The sequence below is a fragment of the Podarcis raffonei genome, chromosome 11 (assembly GCF_027172205.1).
Source record: "Podarcis raffonei isolate rPodRaf1 chromosome 11, rPodRaf1.pri, whole genome shotgun sequence".
NCBI lineage: Eukaryota > Metazoa > Chordata > Lepidosauria > Squamata > Lacertidae > Podarcis > Podarcis raffonei.
Window position 1 is genome coordinate 46884693 of NC_070612.1, and position 22226 is coordinate 46906918.

Here is a 22226-nt window from a genome sequence, read left to right on the forward strand (position 1 = left end):
GACAGTGTGTATAGCATGAGTAGGCAAACTAAGGCCTGGGGGCCGGATCCGGCCAATCGCCTTCTAAATCCGGCCCCCAGACGGCCTGGGAATCAGCGTGTTTTTACATGAGTAGAATGTGTGCTTTTATTTAAAATGCATCTCTGGGTTATTTGTGGGGCATAGGAATTTGTTGATTCCCCCCCAAAAAAAATATAGTCTGCCCCCCCACAAGGTCTGAGGGACAGTGGACCGGCCCCCTGCTGAAAAAGTTTGCTGACCCCTGGTGTATAGGATTTGAGGCTTAGGGTGTATTATCAGTGTAAATAGGTACCGCTCCGGCAGGAAGGTAAACGCCGTTTCCGTGTGCTGCTTTGGTTCTCCAGAAGCGGCTTAGTCATGCTGGCCACATGTCCTGGAAGCTATAGGCTGGCTCCCTCGGCCAATAAAGTGAGATGAGCGCCGCAACCCCAGAATCGGTCACGACTGGACCTAATGCTCAGGGGTCACTTTACCTTTACCTTTTAATGCTATGGTTATTTTTTTCAGTCATGAGCTCAACCTCTAGGACTCCCCCATTTCTTTTGTAACCATTAGCTGGTCTTTCCTTAGTGGAATCTACACACATATTTTAAAAAATGCTGTGAAAGTGCTTTTTTTAAAAAAAAGTTTTGAAAAATACATTAAATTTGGCATAGCTCGCTATCACCATCCAGTGTCACATTTGTATATTGCACTGTACAACACATTTAAAACGTTTTATTTGCAGCTGTATAGATGAGTCCCTGACATTGTAGTGGAGCGTGTAGGTCAAGTGGGTTGATGGCCACCTTGGAAGCCAATAACTGGCTGCTCTGTTATCACAGTGGGGCCTGTGCAGTTTTTTGAAGGCCAGCCAGTTGAAAAAAAAACTAGACGCCTCCATCTTTGTGTAGACAAGGAAGTTTCAGCAGGTGGAGCTTGTAATGGGATGAATTGATGCTTAAGGACAGATGAACCCAATATTGCCATAAGCGGAGAAGCTTTGTTGGGAGTCCCACATGTGCATCAGATCGCTTTTTTTGAGCTTTGATGCAGGTCACATACTATTTCAGAGTATTAATCTTTCCATACAAAATGGAGCATGTCTTCACAAATAGTGGCACATTTTTGTAGAAGGTAGAGTCATACTCAAAAACCTAGTGTAACATGAAAGTGAGATCCCAGTGAGAATTACTTTTGGAGTGGCTCTGGATGTCCAAGATTAATTTGTCAGCATGATGAAAGTGCTAATGGAATTTATAGAAATGTTGTTGCCTTTCCCATTTTTTTAACCTTTAGAAACAGGGCAGTTCAAAATTAAAATAACTGCGCAGTGCTGTCACTCGGGTGACTAAGGTAACCTCAAATGAATTGCATTCATTTTGGCATATGTTCATAAGCAGGTTTAGGGTACAAGCGCCAGGCATATGTGCTGCTGATGCCCTTATTCCAATTTGCACTACACAAAACAGCAGCAAGAAGTTTAGAAACAGCAACTCTCATTCCAGTGGAATGAGTGGGATTTATATGCCTTAACATCTCTTTACGATTAGGGCTCAAGGCTGTAAAACACACAAAAAAGTGCTTGAGTAGGCAGCATCACGTTGAAGGATTAGACCGAATGTAAGCAAATGTGCATTACGGAACCCTCCAGTTCAAGCACAGCATAAACTCAGCGCAGTGGAATCTTTGTTGGTATCCACAATATATACTTGAATTAATGAGAGTTGAGCAATCAGAAGTCATCAAAGCAAGAAGGATTCCCAGTGGAAAACAAGAGCTTTTCAAGTGGTCGCTATCCTCACTCTTTCCATATTATTACATATATATATATATATATATATGCCATTTGCATGTGTGAAGGCTAGGCCAGGAATAGCCGGGTGGCATTACCAGGAACTGAGACTGGGATAAGCCGCTGTTGACTCAGAGCCACTAAGAGAGGAAAAGCTAGATCTAGTTGAGGGAAATAATCCACAGAGCACAGCATTGACTAGAAGAGGAGGCAGGCTCAAAAACCCCTCAGAAACAGGTCTTAGCTAGGAGGACAATCTGAAGTCTCTGAAGAAGAGGGGTGCAGCACAGAACAAGAACATGGACTGAAGAGACTGGAGCGGCTGAAGTAAGTGGTAAATTAGCAACACAGCCATTTGAGCTTGAAGGAGACTCTGGTCCTAAACACATTACTTCAAGATAACTTAACAAGCTAAATTCCAACCAGTCTTCTGCCTCTTTTCTCCCCAGACAATTTTGAGATTCAGGATTTGAAGAAATCCAATTCTCAGGGACGTTATACTAAGTTAGCTCAAGAAGGATGTGGAGATCTTTTAAGATGCAAATTACGATATAGGAATTTTACATTTGTCAGAAGAAGAGAACAAGTTCATGGAAGATGAATAATCTTGCCGTATTATTGTCCCAAAACTGTCAAATATTTTAATTAATAGGCTGTAGGTATGATGTGCTATTAAAAGGTGGATTAAAAGGTTAAGCCTGCTGAGCTGGGAGGTCGTGTGCATGTTTTAGCAATTTATACTGCTCTGTGAAAGATTTTTTTGATAGCTGGTGTTTTAGTCACTTCTCAACATGATCCATAGAGAACTATGCCCAGAGATGAGGCCAACCTGTTTTTATGATGGCCTTATCTTGTGTTGTGCTTAAAACATGATAGCCTTAGAGCTGATGTGTGCTATGCCTTTAAATATTATCATTTCCCACAGATCTCATGCTGTAGGAATATGCTAGTCTGAATCTACTTGGGAAGGGAAGAATCTGAAATTGGGGGTGTATGCAGATATAAAATTAACATATTATTTATTTTGGTTTTTTGACAAATTTATGCACCACTTGATGGTAAAAAAAAAACCCTCTCAAAGAGGTTTACAAAAGATAAAACAGTAAAATGAAGAAATAATCACAATCATACTTGAAACCAACAGGAAAAGCACTGTGCATTTATCTGCACGGTGTCACATGTGAGCCCAAATATTTCCTATAGTTTAGGACTTCACATGTGACAAGCTTTCATAAACTAGGAGCCAAACTAAATGTTACACCTCAGAAGTGTATAATGATAGCTGTTGGACTCTTGCAGGAGAGGAAAATCTCTATAGGATGCAGGGAAGGGAGTGCTTTAGTTAGCATTTATTAAGAATATTTTTAAACCCGTCTGCCATTACAGTGGATCCCAGAATGGGGGTGCAATGCATAATTACAATACACCTATTACATAAAAATCAATTACAGTTAGAATTGGAGGAGGGGTCTAGTGGCTTCTCCCGCCCAGGCTCAGAAATTCCTTGCCTAGGAAGGTCCATCTTGACTCCACTCTAATGACCTTCCCTTGAAAGGCAAATACTAGTTTTTCAAGAAAGATCTGTCAAGCTGACTTGGTAGGTGGGTGATTTTTTTCTGTGAATACAGTGAGTTGACCAGCTGGCTATTGTATTTGTTTATTGCTGTGTGCAGTGCCTTTTTTTCCTAAAAAAAATGTTTAGAGGTACTCTCATTTTGACTCAAGAAAAGAACCATTTTATAGTTCAAATCGGGGAAAATAAATACAGTAAATGGTCAAAAGTACAAAGATTAACAAGATGTTTAGGGGTATCCGTACCCCTGGGTCACCCCAGAAAAAAGCACTAAAGGTAAAGGGACCCCTGACAGTTAAGTCCAGTCGCAAATGACTCTGGGGTTGCGGCGCTCATCTCGCTTTACAGACCAAGGGAGCCGGCATTTGTCCACTTCCACAGACAGTTTTTCTGGGTCATGTGGCCAGCATGACTAAGCTGCTTCTGGCGAAGCCAGAGCAGTGCACGGAAACACCATTTACCTTCCCGTCGGAGTGGTACCTGTTTATCTACTTGCACTGCGTGCTTTTGAACTGCTAGGTTGGCAGAAGCTGGGACTGAACAACAGGAGCTTACCCCATCCCGGGGCCTTGAACCAGCGACCTTCCGATCAGCAAGTCCAAGCGGCACAGTGGTTTAAACCACAGCACCACCCGTGTCTCCCCAGAAAAAAAGCACAGGCTGTGTGTTATCTTCTGGGGGTTTTATATTGTTTTGATTATCTGTATTTAGTTCAGAATTTGACTTTACTGTTGTTAGTCACCATGGGCACTGTTTAACAGAAGGGTTAACTTTTTAGTAATAAATAGAAAGAGCCACAAGTTCAAAGACTCTGTGGGTATAGGGCCAAGTTGTATGATTCTTTGGATCCTCCATCCAGTACTGACTGTGAGTTATTTCAGCATCAATTTTTAATTAACATTTATGATGATGCTATCGTGCTGTTTTACCAAGTGGAAGTTGAAACGTAGCGCCATTCCTAAACCTAAGCTTGTGTAAGAGAGCATTTATGCAAATGCTCCATATGCTCTTCAAATATATTATGTGACAATTGTTAGCATAAATTTCAAAAATAAGCACTCAGATGCACCAAAGCATGCAGTTTTATGAAATAACACATGATTTAAAGGAGGGAAGTCGAATACAGTTTTGCAGCCATTGAAGCCCCATACTGCTGTTTTGTTCCAAGACAGGAGTTCAAAACTGTATTTTTTTTAATACCTGAATACTAGGAAATGAACAAATTGAGGATAATATGGGTGTGTCTCAGAATCCCTTGTCACCAAAAACTATTGTTGGGGTGGGAAGAGTGGATTGGTGGGGGGTGATTTTACTAATCTTTGGAGAGGTCAGTGCTGAAGGAAATGTACTTCTATATACGTTGCGATTTAGCTAGATATGCAGAATCATCCAAATCGATTGGCGCAGGGCCACTGACTATACTATTAGAGGATATGGCGATGATATAATTTAACTCTGTAAAGGAGAAGTGGTGGAAGCCAGGTATGATGACTCTGATCTAAGGATCCATCTGTTTAGAAGTGGGATTGTCTGTCACAATCTGTGAGTGGATACTGGCTAAATAATCAGGTCTCTACTCTCTGTTTTGACAGTACAGTACTAATCATCTTCTCATGGAGGAGGGCTGGTCTCAGGTGCCGTATTCCCTCCGACTCATACAAATGATTAACCATGCCAGAACTTTGATTCTCCATATGGCACACACATGTGGTCCAAATCCTGCAATCAGTGCTACACCCAGATTTAGCACATGCATTTCTTGCTTCTGTTCGGATATCGTCAATACTAAGTACATACAGTGGTACCTCGGGTTAAGAACTTAATTCGTTCTGGAGGTCCATTCTTAACCTGAAACTATTGTTAACCTGAGGTACCACTTTAGCTAATCGGGCCTGCCACTGCACCACCACCGCACAATTTCTGTTCTCATCCTGAAGCAAAGTTCTTAACCCAAGGTACTACTTCCGGGTTAGCGGAGTCTGTAACCTGAAGCGTCTGTAACCTGAGGTACCACTGTATATCCAAGTGTCATAACATCTTCCTAGGACAGTGAGGACCTGCTCCTGGTTCCATCCCCAAATTTGCACAGCTCCTCTGCCATAGTGCTGATGTTCACATGTAGACAGGGTTACCACCTATTCCTGGAAAAAACTTGATCCCTGTCGGACTTCAAATGGGACACCTTTTTCACGTATTCAAACTCCTCCTCAAAAATGCATAGGCAGAAGGTGGCTCTGGTTGAGGAGGAGAGCGAGAGCCTGAGTGGGAGTTTGTGCAGGCAGAGGTTGGGTCACGGAGAGTGAAGGAGCCTGGTCCATCCAGTGGAGGGTGGGTGGGAGGGAGAGCATTTTTGCATGGGCAGAGGCGGATGTGGGCAAGAGCACATTGCACTTTGGACAGGCCTAGGCCATCCGGTCTGGTGGAGAGGTTGCACAGGTGTTGAGGAGGAAGAACAGCCGGCTAAAGAGCAATATCAGAAGAAAAAGAAATCACAGCATAGCAGCTAAAATGCCAGGGCACTTGCCCCCCATAACTTACTCTACGTGGGGCTGCCCTTGAGACCGACCCAGAAACTCTAGCGGGTGCAGAATGCCGCGGCGAGACTCCTTATGGGGTCCTTGCCGCGGGATCGCATTCACCTGGTGCTATACTAGCTGCTCTGGCTCCCAGTGGAGCATAGGATCAGGTTTAAGGTGCTGGTTTTAACCTTTAAAGCCCTAGGACCCTCATACCTATGGGACCTCCTCTCCTGGTATGTCCCATGGAGGACCTTACGGTCTTCAAGCAAAAACTTCTTGGAGGTCCTGGACCACAGGGAGGTTAGGCTGGCCTCAACCAGAGCCAGGGCTTTTTCGGCTGTGGCCCCAAACTGGTGGAACGCTCTGTCACAAGAGACTAGGGCCCTGCGGGACTTGATGTCTTTCCGCAGGGCCTGCAAGACAGAGCTGTTCCACCAGGCCTTTGGCCAAGACACAGTCTGACCCCCTCCTCTGGTAATCCTCATAGAACTCTAGCCCAATGCTTGCCATTAATTTGATTCTGAATTGATTTTAGAATGAATTGATTTTGGAATGCTGTGTTACTTTTACTGTTGCTAGCCGCTCTGAGCCTGGCTTCAGCTGGGGAGAGCGGGATATAAATAAATTATTATTATTATTATTATTATTATTATTATTATTATTCCTCTTATGCAAAGGCGGTGGTGAGTCGGCTCAAATTCTTGCTCTCTGGTTGTATTTATGATATATATTTTGGAAAATGAGGTTTATGTAGGGGCATAATAGTTTCATTTCCAACCTGGCAATGTTTTTAAGTGCACTCTCAAAGTGCGCTTCCCCCCCCCCCATAGGGCTTTTGGGGTTTTTTGTTTCATATTGACTAAAGCACTGGAAACCATGTTTGCCATTGCAATGCATTTCTTTGAAGTCATTTCTGCACCAGGTAAAGTAAATTTTAACACACACATCCAATTGACCCCCCCCCAAAAAAAAACCTGTTCTGTATTTTGCCTGACCTGTCCCTTATTTTGCCTGACCAAAGGTGGCAAACCTACATGTAGAGAGAACAGAGATGTCTGCAAGCCGAAGCATGCAGATTTCTCTTGAATTGGGAACCACTGTTGGATGATTCTCCCAGCATGTTCATTTGGAGGTCCATATTTATTGCACCAATGACATATTTGGACGAGAGGACAGAAAGAACTTGGAGGCAGGTCCAAGCTATGATGCCTTATGATCCTACAAGACCCCTTCACATGGTTGATGCCTGAAGCGGGAGCATATGTTTGTTTGCTCTATTGGTGCACAAGTCTTCTGTGGTTCCGTGATATGACATATAAAATGTTTTACACACAAGAGATAGGAAGTGCTGCACATTTTAAACATTAAGCAGATAAAATTTGAGAGACATTGTAACAGTTGGAACACACATTATTACTTTTTTCATAATTAGGGATAATATGAAGCAAAGAGTGTCTTCACATTAAACGCAGGATATTCTTGTTGGCAAGCAGTCTTAGACCAATTACGCTAAATAAATTAAAGTGACTACCATCTGGCATTAGTCTCAAAGTGTTTTACAATAAGAAAGTAACTACACAATGCTCTGAGAGATTACAAAAGCACTGAAATTCTAATGGGCGATGATTTCATTTGAGCTGGGGAATATAACACAGAAGATCTACGCACCAAATTTCAGGAAACAGAAGCCAGGGATCCAAAGAACAGTGAAACTAGTTCTGTGGACCCAAGAGAGCTTAGATTTGTGGGGTTTTCCCCCACCTCAAGCATCAGCATCCTGTGCCACATGGCAAACTACTTTTGAAACGGAGGTAGCGATAGGTGGACTTCCTTCGGCTTAATTCAGAGTTGGGTCAGCAATTACAACCACCTTTGGAAAATCCTCTGCACACATGCCTGCCAACACTTCTAAACTGACTTGTGATGCTGGATGCATTGCATCATATATTGCTCTAACATTTCATCCACATTTTGTCAGAGCACTTGGCAGTCATTGCTACTCAGATAGAGCTATGCAGATCCCTCCAAAGGGGGATTTTTAATAGCTACAGTTCACTGTAGAAAGCCTAGAAAGATGCTCAAAGGCGGGAAGTAGCTACTCAGTCTCTATAGTGAAACATAGTGCAAGTTTATGGGTGTGGGAAATATTGCATTAAGCTTTCCTGATTATATTGCTAGCTCTTCTGCTCCATTTTCTAATGTTCCTTTCACACTGCAGTACCTGTTGCGTTCTGGAACTGTAGCTTTTTGACTGCTACACCAGCATATTGTACCAAATTTCATTCACACAAACGTTGTTTGACAATGTAACTGCTCCCTCACCCGTTCCACACAGATGTGCTTCTGTTCCCCCCGATTCCTGCATGAAAACAGGAGAAAAGAACTGTATGTCAGTATATGACCACAAACTTTGCCACTTTACTCTTGCAATTTTATGGGTTAAAAAAAAAAAGGTAAAGGACCCCTGACAGTAAAGTCCAGTCACGAATGACTCTGGGGTTGCAGAGGTCGTCTTGCTTTACTGGCCGAGGGAGCTGGCGCTTGTCCGCAGTTTTTCCGGGTCATGTGGCCAGCATGACTAAGCCACTTCTGGTGAACCAAAGCAGCGCACGGAAACGCCGTTTACCTTCCCGCCGGAGTGGGACCTACTTGCACTTTGATGTGCTTTCGAACTGCTAGGTTGGCAGGAGCTGGAACCAAGCAACGGGAACTCAGCTCGTCGCAGGGATTCAAACCGCCGACCTTCCGATCGGCAAGCCCAAGAGGCTCAGTGTTTTGCAAATGGTTGAAAGCTAAGTGCAAAATGTGCTTGGCGCTTGCCTAATTTCGAACAGTGCAATGCAACCTAGCACTCATTTCCAAATTATTTGGAAACAGGGTTTTTTCTGGAAGCAAACAACATAGAAATGAGTAGTAAACTTGTACTATATTGCAGCAGAGTTCCAGAAGTGGCTTTTATGTTGTGTGAAAGCTTAAATTATGGTTTCCATACGTCAGGAATTCCCTGGACATAGTCCATATTTTCACTATTTGACATATGGCATATGGCAACCCTAGCTTAAATATAATGCAGCCTCAGGCATACTAGAGCAGGGGTCCGCAAACTTTTTCAGCAGGGGGCCGGTCCACTGTCTCTCAGACCTTGTGGGGGGCCAGACTATATTTTGAAGAAAAAAAACTGAACGAATTCCTATTCCTCACAAATAACCCAGAGATGCATTTTAAATCAAAGGACACATTCTATTCATGTAAAAACACGCTGATTCCCGGACTGTCTATGGGCCGGATTTAGAAGCCAATTGGGCCGGATCCAACCCCCGGGCCTTAGTTTGCCTACCCCTGTACTAGAGTATTGCAGAATAATTGGGAACTTTATGGTTGTTGTTTTATTTTCAATTCATAACTAGCTTTGTTTTGAATTAGATATGAGGTTATTTGACAGTAACTGGTCTCCTCTGAATTGTGAAGTGAATCATCAATTATATCTTTCGATAAAGTAAGATATGCAGAGACATATATGGTCATAAAAGTTCATAAGTAATAGCTCCTGCGAGATTTCTTACAAGTGGTTTCAGTGCTGAGGTCAGAGCAGACACACACACACACACACACACACACACACAACTGTCTTTGAGGATTTGGCTTTGGAGCCCATGTAATTTTTGTTGAGAAGCAATTCATAAATGCCACATTTCCATGAACAAAATGTTTCCAAACTGGCTTACTGTTGAAGATGGAGATTTTCAAATTATCGTGAATAATTCACTGGGAATGTGGTAGAGTTCTTTAAAATAACGACAAAAAACTTGCACAGTCTTTTCTATCATAAATGCTGTAAATATAATATTAAAGGTGCATACTTCTTTCTGCCCCTGTTTTTAATATTTGTGCAGTACAATGATAATTTTACAGAACACTGACATGTAATCTGTGGATTTCTCTAATCTTAGTAAAGAACATTATTACAGGGAGCTCCCTCCCACCCCCAGGAACTGAAGTTTCTTATTCAGCATATTTAATCCCTACAAGCCACAGACCCCTTATAGGAAGAAACACTGGTCCCTTCCCCCACATTTCACTTACATGGCAGATAGTGACAAATTCTAGAAGAATAGCCATGTTAGCTTGTTTTTAGCAAAAGCATCATGGTGAACTGCGGCGCCGTAAACCAACAAATTTATCATAGCATAAGCGTCTAACAAAATAGACCTTAGTTCTTCTCAAGAGCTTTTTGTCAAAATAAATTATTCCACCAGGATTGCTCTCATGTTTTGGTAGGTGAGGAAATAGCTGCAAGGGACAGAGGTTAGATATGTGTCGTCTTGTCATTGAGCCATGCTTTCATCAGGCAGGCTGTAAAAAAGAGGTCATACATAATCGGGACTTAACTATCTATTACTATCCTGCTGTGACAGCTCTCTGGAATTATTTTGACAGTTGATTTAAGAGGCTGCACAGGGTTATCTTATTACCTTGTTTACATTAACAGGGTACTTCACATTTAAGGGACATTATAAGCTGATCTTGCTGTCATCTATTACTATAGTGTTGAGGAATACGCACACAAGTGGTAGCTGTATAATCTGGCCCACAGCCTGCTTTAAAACTGGGGTGGTGAACCATTTTTTGTCTGATGATATTTTTTAGGGCCATATGGCAGTGGTGGTTGTGGCCAATGTATACATGCAGACACACTCCACACACATAAGTAGTTTCAGCCCACACATGTGGTCTCCACACATAGGGACCACGCCTGCACACTCAACACAAATAGAGCACACACAGAGACACACATACAACACACACTCACTCACTGAATTTGCAGGTACGCAGACCTCTCTTTTTCTCCTGCATGTGTACGCATGCACGCGCATGCACGCACACACAGAGTTGTATATCCATGCATACACCATGCTGTCCGTCATTTCTCCAATGAAAATAAGGATGTCCTGTTCAACAACAAAAACGATCTTATTATTTATTCCCTGAGCATCTGACTGCGCTGCCCCAGCCATTTCTGGCGGCTTCCAACATATATAAAAAACATAATAGGCAGTCAGTCGGTCAAGTTTATTGCTTATAGCCAAAGGCTGCTGCAATGTATACAATGTCATTCAATAAAATATATACTAGTTTGATACAAAAACTTAAAACATTTACATTGTCAAAACATGACCTAATCTGCACAAAGCTATAGAAACTCCTTAATATACAAATTGACACATTAGACAATAAAATTTATAAGCTAAAATCACCGCGGGGCCACAAATATATTAAATAATATTAAATAATACAATAGACAATTATGTACAAAGTTTAGTGAGAAAGATACAGCTTGGTGTTGATGGGGTCAAAAAAATTCATCTCCTTTACAGTTGATAGCTATCTCGGCTATATAATTTTTTCTCCTGTATTTGCATGTATATTCCTCCACTAAAGTCCTGTGGGGGACTGAGTTCATATTGGGAAAGACTTGACCAGCTACTCGAAAGTATAGACTCTTTGTTGCCCAACCCTCTGTTTGTCTTGGGGGGAGACGTCAATGCCTGGATTGGCCTTGTCTCCCCACAAAATACAATATTATCTGGACTAAACTTGGAGGATGAATCCGAAATCTGCCAGAGGACACCACCTCTAACTACGCTGGGAAATACCTCTGAGAACTTATATAAAAAACTTAATAACACATTAAACATTTAAAAAACCTCCCTTCACAGGGCTGCCTTCAGATGTCTTCTAATGGTTACATATCTCCTTGGCTTGGGGGTTGCATAACTCCATACCATCCATCGTTTCTCCGATAAAAATAGGGACGTCCTAAGGAAAAGCAGGTCATTCTGGGATCAAATCAGAAACCAGGATTGCTTCTGTAAATCTGGAACTGTCCATGGAAAATAGGGACACTTGGAGGGTCTGGATATATTCTCTTGCCCAAGGCAGGCTGAGGGTTCTTACAAAATCATCCCCGATCCAGTGCTGGGGTGCAGGGAAATGCTGCCTTTTTGTTTTCACAGAACTATCTACAAAGAATAAAAGGCAGCCAGCTCAGGAACCCCTGTCACAGAAAGAAAAGGGGGGTGCTGCCTAACAGCGTAAACAGTACCCATGTATGCCAGATTGAGGTGGCAGCCATCCCACCACAGAGCTCTCCCAACTGAACTGGTCACCTACTACGGTTGTATCCCTGCTGCAAAGCACAAGCAGAGCGCTTTATCATCCAATCTCAGTGCAGAGCACCCCAGTTCTGAAACTGGAAAATAAAACTGGGAGGGGGCTGGGGGTTCCCTCCTATGTCTGGCCAGACTGAATCAAGGCTATGGGTTAGCCCCCTGTGCTTTAAAATAATGAAGGGAGCCGCAGGTAATTTCAGTGAGAACTTGTATGATATAATTCTTTCTGAGTTCCAGCTTGTAATCATGACATCCATATGTCTTTGGTACAGTCTCACATGTAATTATTTTATGGCCAATTCACAGAATTGTTGGACTGTACAAGTATATGTGTGTGTTTGGTGCAGTGTTCACTATATATTGCATATTTCTGCATTACAAATTGTTTTGGGTGTTTTAGTATTAAAAACAGATGACAGCACATATTTCAAGCATTCAGGCACATATGTTCAGAAGAGTAGAGTTACATCCAAAAGGGTGCATGTTCCAGGTCTCTGTATGCACCAGTTTCCCCCCTCACGGGTATTTCTTCCTTTAGCATCTTCTCTGACACACCCTTCTCTCCCTATCCCTGCCAAATTGGTATTTTCAACTCACCAAATGTAAAACCATCACAGGGAGTTACTAAAGAGGAACAGCTGGTAAAATCTGAATGTTTATTGCTCGCACGCACACAAATCACATCGCTGGATTATGGCCACATAGTATATATGCGTGTGAATACTAACTCTCACTCCAAGCTTCCTTTAACACTTCGAACTGCTCTTCCAAAGTAACAGCAGCGAGAATAATGGAAAAATATGTGCACTCAGCCAAATGTGTGCATGCATAATAAGTCAGCATCCTTCAGCATGTGTGTAACCATTAATTTTGTTCCTCTCAGCGTGGCTTGTAAATGTCTCTGAATTCTTCTTTGCAGATCTGGTGTTGTGGTGCTGCCTGTGTTAGACGAACGAATGTAGAACGCGACTTTGTGGAGGCTTGCAAAGACGTTGGAAGAATTAGGTAAATCAAATGGCAAGATCCACCTTCCTTCCTTCCTTCCTTCCTTCCTTTCTTTCTTTCTATCTTTCTTTCTATCTTTCTTTCTCCCCCCAGTTACATCTGCACACACATGGGCTTTCAGGATAAAACTCATTGGGAACCCTTCGTTCCTCCTCCGCAGCTTGCCCTTGGCTATGTGTACTGCAGCAGCTGGTCATTACTTTCAACAGGAAGCCTGCACGTGCCTCCCATATACACATCCAGCTGTCCCTCTCCTCCCCAGGGACCTTGCCTGCAAGTTTCTTAGGATTGCCTAGCCAAGGGCTAGCTGAGGGGAAGGAGGCAGGAAACGAAAGATCAGGCTCCAATGAGCCCTGTCCTGATCCTTCTGCTGCACGTGCAGCTGTGGTTACTGGGAGGAGGGGAGCACCTTGGTGTCCACAGTTTTTGTGGTTTAATTTGAGAACATTCATGTCACTTCCTTGGAAGCGTATAAACAAGAGGGTGAAATATGGGGTCGGTTTCAAACATTTTGGCATTTTGCAATATGCTGTTCTTACCGTTCTTGTTTGTTGTGCGATGGGAAATTGGTTTATCTTCTGTCACTGTCTAGAGGGGTCTCCGTACCAGATGGCTGGGTGAAATTGATAATAAAATAAACCAGGGGTCAGCAGTCTAAGGCCCATGGGCCATAAGTGGCCTACGGGGGTCATTTAACTGGCCCACAAGCCACCCCCAAACCAAGCCACCCGCTTGGTGAGTCCCCGCGAGCTGTGCTAAACTGGCACGGCGTGGGCACTCGCTTCCGTGGCGCCAAAAATTGCATCTGTGCATGTGCAGACGCTGGAAATTGCATCTGCGCAGACATAGACAATGGAAATCACGGGCACAATCCAGCCCACGAAGGGATCTCCGCTGCAGTGAACCGGCCCAGGCAAGGTAAAGCTTGCCGACCCCTGAAATAAACATTTAAGTTTTAGTCTTTGCAGTCCCTAAAGTAAGTTATTTTAGCAGCATGACCCAATGGCTGCTGTACCAGCCGTTGCAGCCGCGTGTGTTAACCACCATCGTATTCTTCCATTGCCATCCTTTCTGTGAGCTAGCTGTTCAGAGATGTATAGAAGCAGGCTTCTGCATGTATAGTCTTAGCTATACATACATACATACATACATACATACATACATACATACAGTTGCTGGGCACCCAGTCCCTCATCCCACTTCAGCAGCTGGTGCTGTGTTTGCCCATCCCACTTGCATATTCAGCGTTAGTTAGAAACAATTCCTATTGAAAGCAATGGGCCTTACTTCCAGGTAAGTGGTGTTAGGATTGCAGGCTTAGTAACTGAAGAAAGCGATGCAGGGAGCTGACAAATAGACACCTTCTATTTCTGTTAATCACAGATTGGGACTTCTATAGGCATAGCTGGATCAAAGTTCTCATTTTCACCAAATGGGCCCTTTGTTTTGTTAATGCACTCTCTGCTCGCCATCTTTTATTTGTTCCTTTCCCTTTGTAGAGAATGTGGACATGTCAATAGGGGTTAAGTTCCACCTGTTGCCACAGTTCATCGCTTGGTCAGTATGGGGCATAGAGTTGTCACGGTGTTCCTGCCCACGTTCTGTGGGAGGAGCTCGCACTTGGTATGAACTAGATGCCCTCACACGTCATATGGATGAAGAATTCCTGGATTCATGTTCTGCAGTTGCTGTGATATAGGGCGGCAAAGGGATGTCTCCCTGGTCTTGATAGGATTGCTTTTAGTGTTACTGCATTGCTGTCCTAATACTGCCCTGTCTGTCTAAGTACCATATCATGGGTTCCCTCGTGGTCTCCCATCTGAGCACCTCAGCAGACCCGCCAAGTGTCCCTATTTTCTAGGGACAACCCCAGATTTGCAGAAGCCATTGTGACACCTCCTTCTGCTGGCTCACTGGTCTCCAGAGTGCAAAAAGGCCTGGTGAGCTCCTATGGTTGGATCATTTCATGTTTGTTACAGAAAGAAGATAGACATGTAAGTAGTAGACATTCTGTGATGATAGTGAATTCCTCTTGAGCTTAGATGCTTGAATGCCAAAACCAGTTTAGGGACCTGGATCGGGAGATTACTAACTGTGGGCCCCATTTTTCTCTTTCTTTTCTAGGCTTTCTAAGCAACAGAGACACCCCATGCTTTGCAGCACCATTGCCCCAACACAGATGCCTTTGCATCTGATCCCATCCATTCTCCAAAGCAATTTTAAGCCTGCAGTTGTACACATAATCATATCTATATAATTCCCATTTAAATTCATAAGAATTATGCACGAGTTGCTCTGTATAATATTGCAGTTTTGGCATTGGGTAGCAGGCATAGAAAAGGTTCTTAACCGTTTGAAGCCTGCCTAGTTTTGCAGTTCTTACCTTTTCCTTTTGAAGTTCAGCCTCATATATGTTTACTCAAAAGTAAGTTCTACTATGTTCAGTAGGGTTTAATCCCTAGGTTCCTGTGTTTAATCCTAACCCCATGTTTAGGATTGCAGCCTTAAATGCCCTGATTAAAGAAATGTTTATTGTACATTTTTCCCAGCCTCACACATTTCTAGGGAACAATTCGTCATACGGTTTTTTCCCTTCTGATTTCAGTATAGATTTGTTATTTTAACTGAGGTTTAATGTTGTAATTAAATTACCAGTGTTTAAAACAAATGTATTCAGAAATGTCTTTGGACAGGTTTGTTTAAGGAAACATTTTCTTGGTCTGAAAAGTACGATGAAGTATTAGTTGTCAAGTTAAATATGAAGTATTATGTATTAATCAACTCAGAATATATGTAACCTCATTCCCATTACAGTATGCATGCCATACTTCATAACTGATTGATCCTGGTCTTCTTTCTTATCCAGTTTATTTCCATTTTTTAAAATCTTAGTGGCTCTGTTATCTTCTTAATTGGTTTAGAGTTGGATTTTAAATGATTTCAGGTTTCTATGATAACTTTGATAGCTTTTTTCATAATATTTAAAGCAGAAAACTGTGTCACACAGATGTTTATGATTAGCCTTTTGTATTGGAGGTGAAATGCTTTATCTAAGATAAAATAAGAACATAGGAATAGCCTGTTGGGTCAGGTCAATGACCCTCCTAGTCTAGGGTTGACATATTTCAAAAGGTGAAGATCTGGAAAGTTGTTGAGTTTGTTTGTTTCTTGGCCTAAGTTGTTGAGCAAAATCTAGACTTCCGACATGGTTTGCTATACATCTGGATTTTTCCAGACATTCCAGTGCTTTCCGCCCTGACACTGCTTCCAACTGCTGCTATATCTGGGAAATTCTGGACATTTGGCAACCCTATAGTCCAGCATCCTGTTCTCACAGTGCTAACAAGATGTCTGTGGGACCTGAGCTCTGAGTGCTCTGTCTTCCTGAGGTTTCCAGCTACTGGTACAGTGGTACCTCAGGTTAAGTACTTAATTTGTTCCAGAGGTCCGTACTTAACCTGAAACTGTTCCTAACCTGAAGCACCACTTTAGCTAATGTGGCCTCCCACTGCTGCTGCGCCGCCGGAGCACAATTTCTGTTCTTATCCTGAAGCAAAGTTCTTAACCTGAAGCACTATTTCTGGGTTAGCGTATGTAACCTGAAGCGTATGTAACCCGAGGTACCACTGTATTCAGAAACATTACTGCCTCCAAATCATATGGATCTTACATCTTGCAAGAACTTAGCCAGATTTATTTATTTTTTAATTTGGTTTGGTTTAGTTTAGTTTAGTAGTAAGGTGTTAAACTGGGACATGGGTGGTGCTGTGGGTTAAACCACAGAGCCTAGGACTTGCCGATCAGAAGGTCAGCGGTTTGAATCCCTGCGACGGGGTGAGCTCCTGTTGTTCAGTCCCTGCTCCTGCCAACCTAGCAGTTCGAAAGCACGTCAAAGTGCAAGTAGATAAATAGGTACTGCTCCGGCGGGAAGGTAAACGGCGTTTCCATGCGCTGCTCCGGTTCACCAGAAGCGGCTTAGTCATGCTGGCCACATGACCCGGAAACTGTCTGCAGACAAACACCAGCTCCCTCAGCCTATAGAGTGAGATTAGCGCTGCAACCCCAGAGTCGTCCGTGACTGGACCTAACGGTCAGGGGTACCTTTACCTTTTACAGTGAATGAATGTACAAAATGTACCACATCTTTCTCATAATTAAACCTAAGCTGAGCATCGCTACCATTCTGGAATTCCAGAGGATGCAGAGAACAATTTGGATGGTATAGACTCATTAAAATTACATGCACTTGGAAGGACAAATGTAATATAGTTCCTAATTATAAGGAAACAACTTTATGATATTGGAGGTACCTTTGAGAGATTATCTTCTATGTCTTTGTAATCTTATATGACAGGTAGGAGCCTTAACCTCAAGAACCCTTGAGAAAGATCTTATGTAGTGCTTAACAATGTAAAACCGAACGCTTAGTTTTAGCAAACATTTAATAGATTTAACCAAAGAAGGAAAGAAATGCTGTGATATGAAACACAAGTCTAAAGCAGGAAAATAAACTAATGTTTCCTTTTATTTGTTCCTCTTATTAGAAGGACAAATTTGGTTCTAAGCCTTTCATTTAACTTTAAAGGAACAAAGTAGATCATTTGTTTTCTGCTGTTGTAATGTGAATAGCTGGTATCTTAAAAAAAGAAGAAGCATTCTCCATTCATATGTTGTGGGCCATTCTGGAGTGCTGAGCTTGGCTGAGAGAGAAGGTAATTTGAAGCCAGTGTCGTGAATGCCAGAACTACTAGTTCATTCCTTGGCTAAAGTGCAGAGACACTCAGCACCTTGTCTCTTTTAAAGTCAGGGCTCGCTTTGAACTGAGATGCGCACAGATCTCATGGCTTGTGTCGTCTGGGTTCTTTGGCTTTTGAACTTTACTGTTTGAATTGGCAGCGAAGCACCAGAAGGTCTGTTAAGTAAATCTCAGCTGCATTAGCAGCCAATCTTTTGTAACTGCCGTTTAGTGCAAATCTGCCATTCAGACTCTGAGGAGAGAAACTTCTATATGATATTTATTAATGGATTGCTCATTCTGTGCACCGAGATTTCCTTTACCAACGTGGAACAATCTATTTTCCAGACAACGAGGCCTATTAGTTGTTACTCATAGAACAAAAGAATACTGTACATGTATCTTAAGTTCAGCCCAGTGGCCATTTTCATCCACTCTGGATGGTTTTGACACAAGCATTATTACTACACTCTTTAGCTTCTTTTGGATAAAAGAGCACTTCGGTGTCTTCCTAATAAATGCTTTATGTCCGTTCTGCCTGGACACTGAAGTCCGGCTCCGAGGGCCTTCTGGCAGTTCCCTCACTGCAAGAAGCAAAGCTACAGGGTACCAGGCAGAGGGCCTTCTCGGTAGTGGTGCCTGCCCTGTGGAATGCCCTCCCATCAGATGTCAAAGAGATAAACAACTACCTGACATTTAGAAGACATCTGAAGGCCGCTTAAAAACTTAGGGAAGTTTTTAATGGGTGGCATTTTAATGTATTTTTAATCTTTGTTGGAAGCCGCCCAGAGTGGCTGGGGAAACCCAGCCAGATGGGCAGGGTACAAATAATAAATTATTATTAATAATAATAATATTATTATTATTATTTATATGAAAATATAAAAGCAGCAAATCTAGACCTCTGTAGCAGGTTCTCCCACTCCAAAGATAATGCCCAGTTGCCACTAAGTCTAGCAAGAACTCTTAGCTTTCAGTCTATATGCCTCTGCCCCTTCAGAATTGCAACTACTGTTTCTCACATACCTATGCAGAGCACCCATTTCAGACCTCCAGCACTGCAAGTGAATTGCCTATTCTGGAAATGTTTGTACCCATAAAAAACACATCAAGGTGCTTTTTGTCAAATCCCTGGCTCCTGTCAGACAGCTCTTCAGGCAAAACCATAGTGACAGACGGTTTCACAGCAATCAGATGGTGAAACTCTCAATGCCGTTTAACTCCTTTCTTTACTTCATCATAACAACTAATAGATATGGCAGAGTCTCACACATTAATGACTGTTGTTGGCATCTGTCAAGAGACAATGGAGTGTGCCCCTCCAAACCACTGCATTAGGAGTACCAAAGTGACTTAGATTCATAGAATTTATAGAATCATAGGGTTGTAAGGGACCCTGAGGATCATCCCGTCCAACCCAAACATCCAGCTTCCCCATACGGGGATCAAACCTGCGACCTTGGCATTATCAGTACCACACTCTAACCAACTGAGCTATCCATGTGTTCGGAACTTACTCCTGGAGCACAAGCCTGGGCAGTGTGTATGGAGGGCCTGGGCTGCCCAAATAACAAGATCTCACTGATGTGGTGCAAAGGAAAGCAGAACAATATGTTTGGCACCAGCTTGGCTGCAGGGAGGAGACATACAAGGTGCCATCCAACTGTCTTAGGGACTCTGCTCTGGAATTGTGTAGGGTTTACTCCCTAGCCTTTTCTTCTCCCAAAGATTTCCCACAAGGAAGTGGAGGTTTAGGAGCAGAGTTTTCCCTAGATAGGTTATCTTCTCAGGTTGACGTGCCCCATCTGCCCCTCACTTCCCCCTACAGCACGTGCAGAAACTGCCTCCTTGACCGTTGGACCCACTATTGGTCTTGTCCGCCCATTCTGCTGGAGCCTATCTTCACATGCAGGGGAAAGTCCCTAATTCACTGTGGGTTTGAGACCCATCAACTACCCTTACCTAGTTTAACCGGCCAGTCAAAACCGTTCCTGGTGTGTGGCCACTGTCACATGCTGACAGCTTCTAGGAGCCACAAGTGAGAGCTTAATGTAGGGTAAGGACCAAAAATGGACAAGCTACCCCAGAAGGAACACAATGTGTCCCCCACCAGAGATCCTGTTGTTGTTTAGTCGTTTAGTCGTGTCCGACTCTTCGTGACCCCATGGACCAGAGCATGCCAGGCACTCCTGTCTTCCACTGCCTCCCGCAGTTTGGTCAAACTCCATGTTGGTAGCTTTGAGAACACTGTCCAACCATCCCGTCCTCTGTCATCCCCTTCTTCTTGTGCCCTCCATCTTTCCCAACATCAGGGACTTTTCCAGGGAGTCTTCTCTTCTCATGAGGTGGCCTAAGTATTGGAGCCTCAGCTTCAGGATCTGTGCTTCCAGTGAGCACTCAGGGCTGATTTCCTTAAGAATGGATACGTTTGATCTTCTTGCAATCCATGGGACTCTCAAGAGTCTCCTCCAGCACCATAATTCAAAATTATCAATTCTTCGGCGATCAGCCTTCTTTATGGTCCAGCTCTCACTTCCATACATCACTGCTGGGAAAACCATAGCTTTAACTATACGGACCTTTGTTGGCAAGGTGATGTCTCTGCTTTTTAAGATGCTGTCTAGGTTTGTCATCACAGAGATCCTACCCCTACCCTAATGCTTCATACACTCCACATTAATGACTACTGTTATGAAATATATGGATAACATACAGATCCTAAGCCTTAATCATACTCATTTATTTATTTTTTTATTATAAAACAGGGATTGCCATTTTTTTTCTTTATCCTTCCAAGCTCAGATTTGATAAAACCATCAATGGCTATTAGCTATGATTAGCTATGATAGGTAAATGGAACCTTCGGAGGCAATACATGTCTTTTTATCAGATGCTAGGGAGCAAGTGATGTGGGCAGTGGCTTTTTCAATCGGGTTTGAGCTTCTTGGGAGCAGCTGGTTGTCCACTGGTGGAGACATAATGCTGGTCTCCATGGACCGTTGATCAACACTAGACAGGCACACTTTGCAGGCACACATGGTCCCTTAAACCGCTATGTCAAAGCCTCTTAGCTACAAATGTGCAAAAGGATTCAGAAACCAGTTAAACTGGAATTGATTGGATTGAGCCAGTTTAGACTTAGCTGACTTCAATAGAACTAATGCATACTGGCTTTTATTGAAGTGTCTCAGTCACCTAGTTTGTACATTAGTTGAGTATAAACTGTAATCCTCAAAATACTTTCTTTTGGTTCAGGCCTTTGCTCCCGAATCCCAGATTCTGAATATATATATGTCCCAGTAATGCATTTAAGAACAACTTCCCTTTAATTAGACTGTTGATTGGACACCAGAGCTATTTTAGATATACCTGTTATCCTTAGTTACATGAGATATATAATATTTTGCTTTCACTTACCTGAGAGATAGCTTGGCTTGCTTGCTTGAATCCTCTCGATTTATCTCCTATCCTAGCATTTTCTACATTGAATCTTTTCTGACGGTGACTAAACTTTTGATTACTTGCTTCGCTTGACTGCTGGATGGCTGATCAGCAACGCTTTGTATTGGGTTTCTTTTGACTGGGTCCTTTTGCTGGTTCTTCTGACTTCTCAGAGCTAGGGTAGTATAGTGGTTTGAATGTTGAATTAGGACCCAGGAGACCAGAGTTGAAGTCCTCACTCAGCCATGAAACTCACTGGGCTACTTACTGTCTCTTAGCCTAGTTGGGTTGCCATATTTTGAAGTATAAAAAAGGGCACAAAAAGAGAAGGGGGGGAGGAGAGATCTCATGAGAAATGAGCACTATGGAAACTGTTCCATTAACTTTCACAAAATATTCTTCCTTTAATGGTGAAATATTCTGGAGCAGGTTATATATGCCAAGAGTGGATATACACTATCTAGTATAACTCTTTCCCATCTTTGAACTTATCCCATTTTAATGATTATTTTCTCTGCTCTAAGATCCCTCTCCATAAAAATGTTTCCAATTCTCACAGTTTTATGGGGAGTCTCGTGGCATTTCATATGAATACCCTGGTTCCATACTGCGTAGGTCTTTTTATTATCTGGTACTTTCAATGAGATTATCAGTTTAAAGTCAGTGGGGACTCTTACAGCTAGAGAACCCTATGGATCTGGACTTGAGCTAATGCAGGAAGGCCTTATAAAGGATGTGAGTCTGTGTTAACAAATTAGCATCCAGAATGTAGATAAAATGTTCCAAACGTCTCGCCATAGCCAGACTTTACAAGGATCTGAAACCAAGGATGAAACATGTATCTGTAGTCTGCTGAAGGCATACAGCTTTGTTTTATTTGAACACAGCTGCTGGCATAAAAGATTGAAAATGACATGAACAAAGCCTGGTGTGTCAGAGAACCTGAATCACAGCTGATGCCATTGGCAACTGAGCTTCTGCAATTCTT

The 22226-nt window shown here is 42.7% G+C and overlaps 1 protein-coding gene across 8 annotated transcripts in view; it reads left to right on the forward strand.

The window, feature by feature from the left end:
* Positions 1-22226, forward strand: part of SNCAIP (synuclein alpha interacting protein) — a 118547-nt gene that overhangs the window by 13747 nt on the left and 82574 nt on the right. For 5 of the 8 annotated variants that reach the window (XM_053407754.1, XM_053407755.1, XM_053407762.1 and 2 more), the window contains exon 2: positions 12977-13062. The exons of 2 other annotated variants lie outside the window; for them this stretch is intronic. The gene's annotated coding sequence lies outside the window, so the exon portion shown is untranslated. Of the gene's footprint in view, positions 1-12976; positions 13063-14823; positions 15057-22226 lie in introns of those variants that run through there. One more of the 8 variants, XM_053407759.1, reaches the window with a different exon arrangement.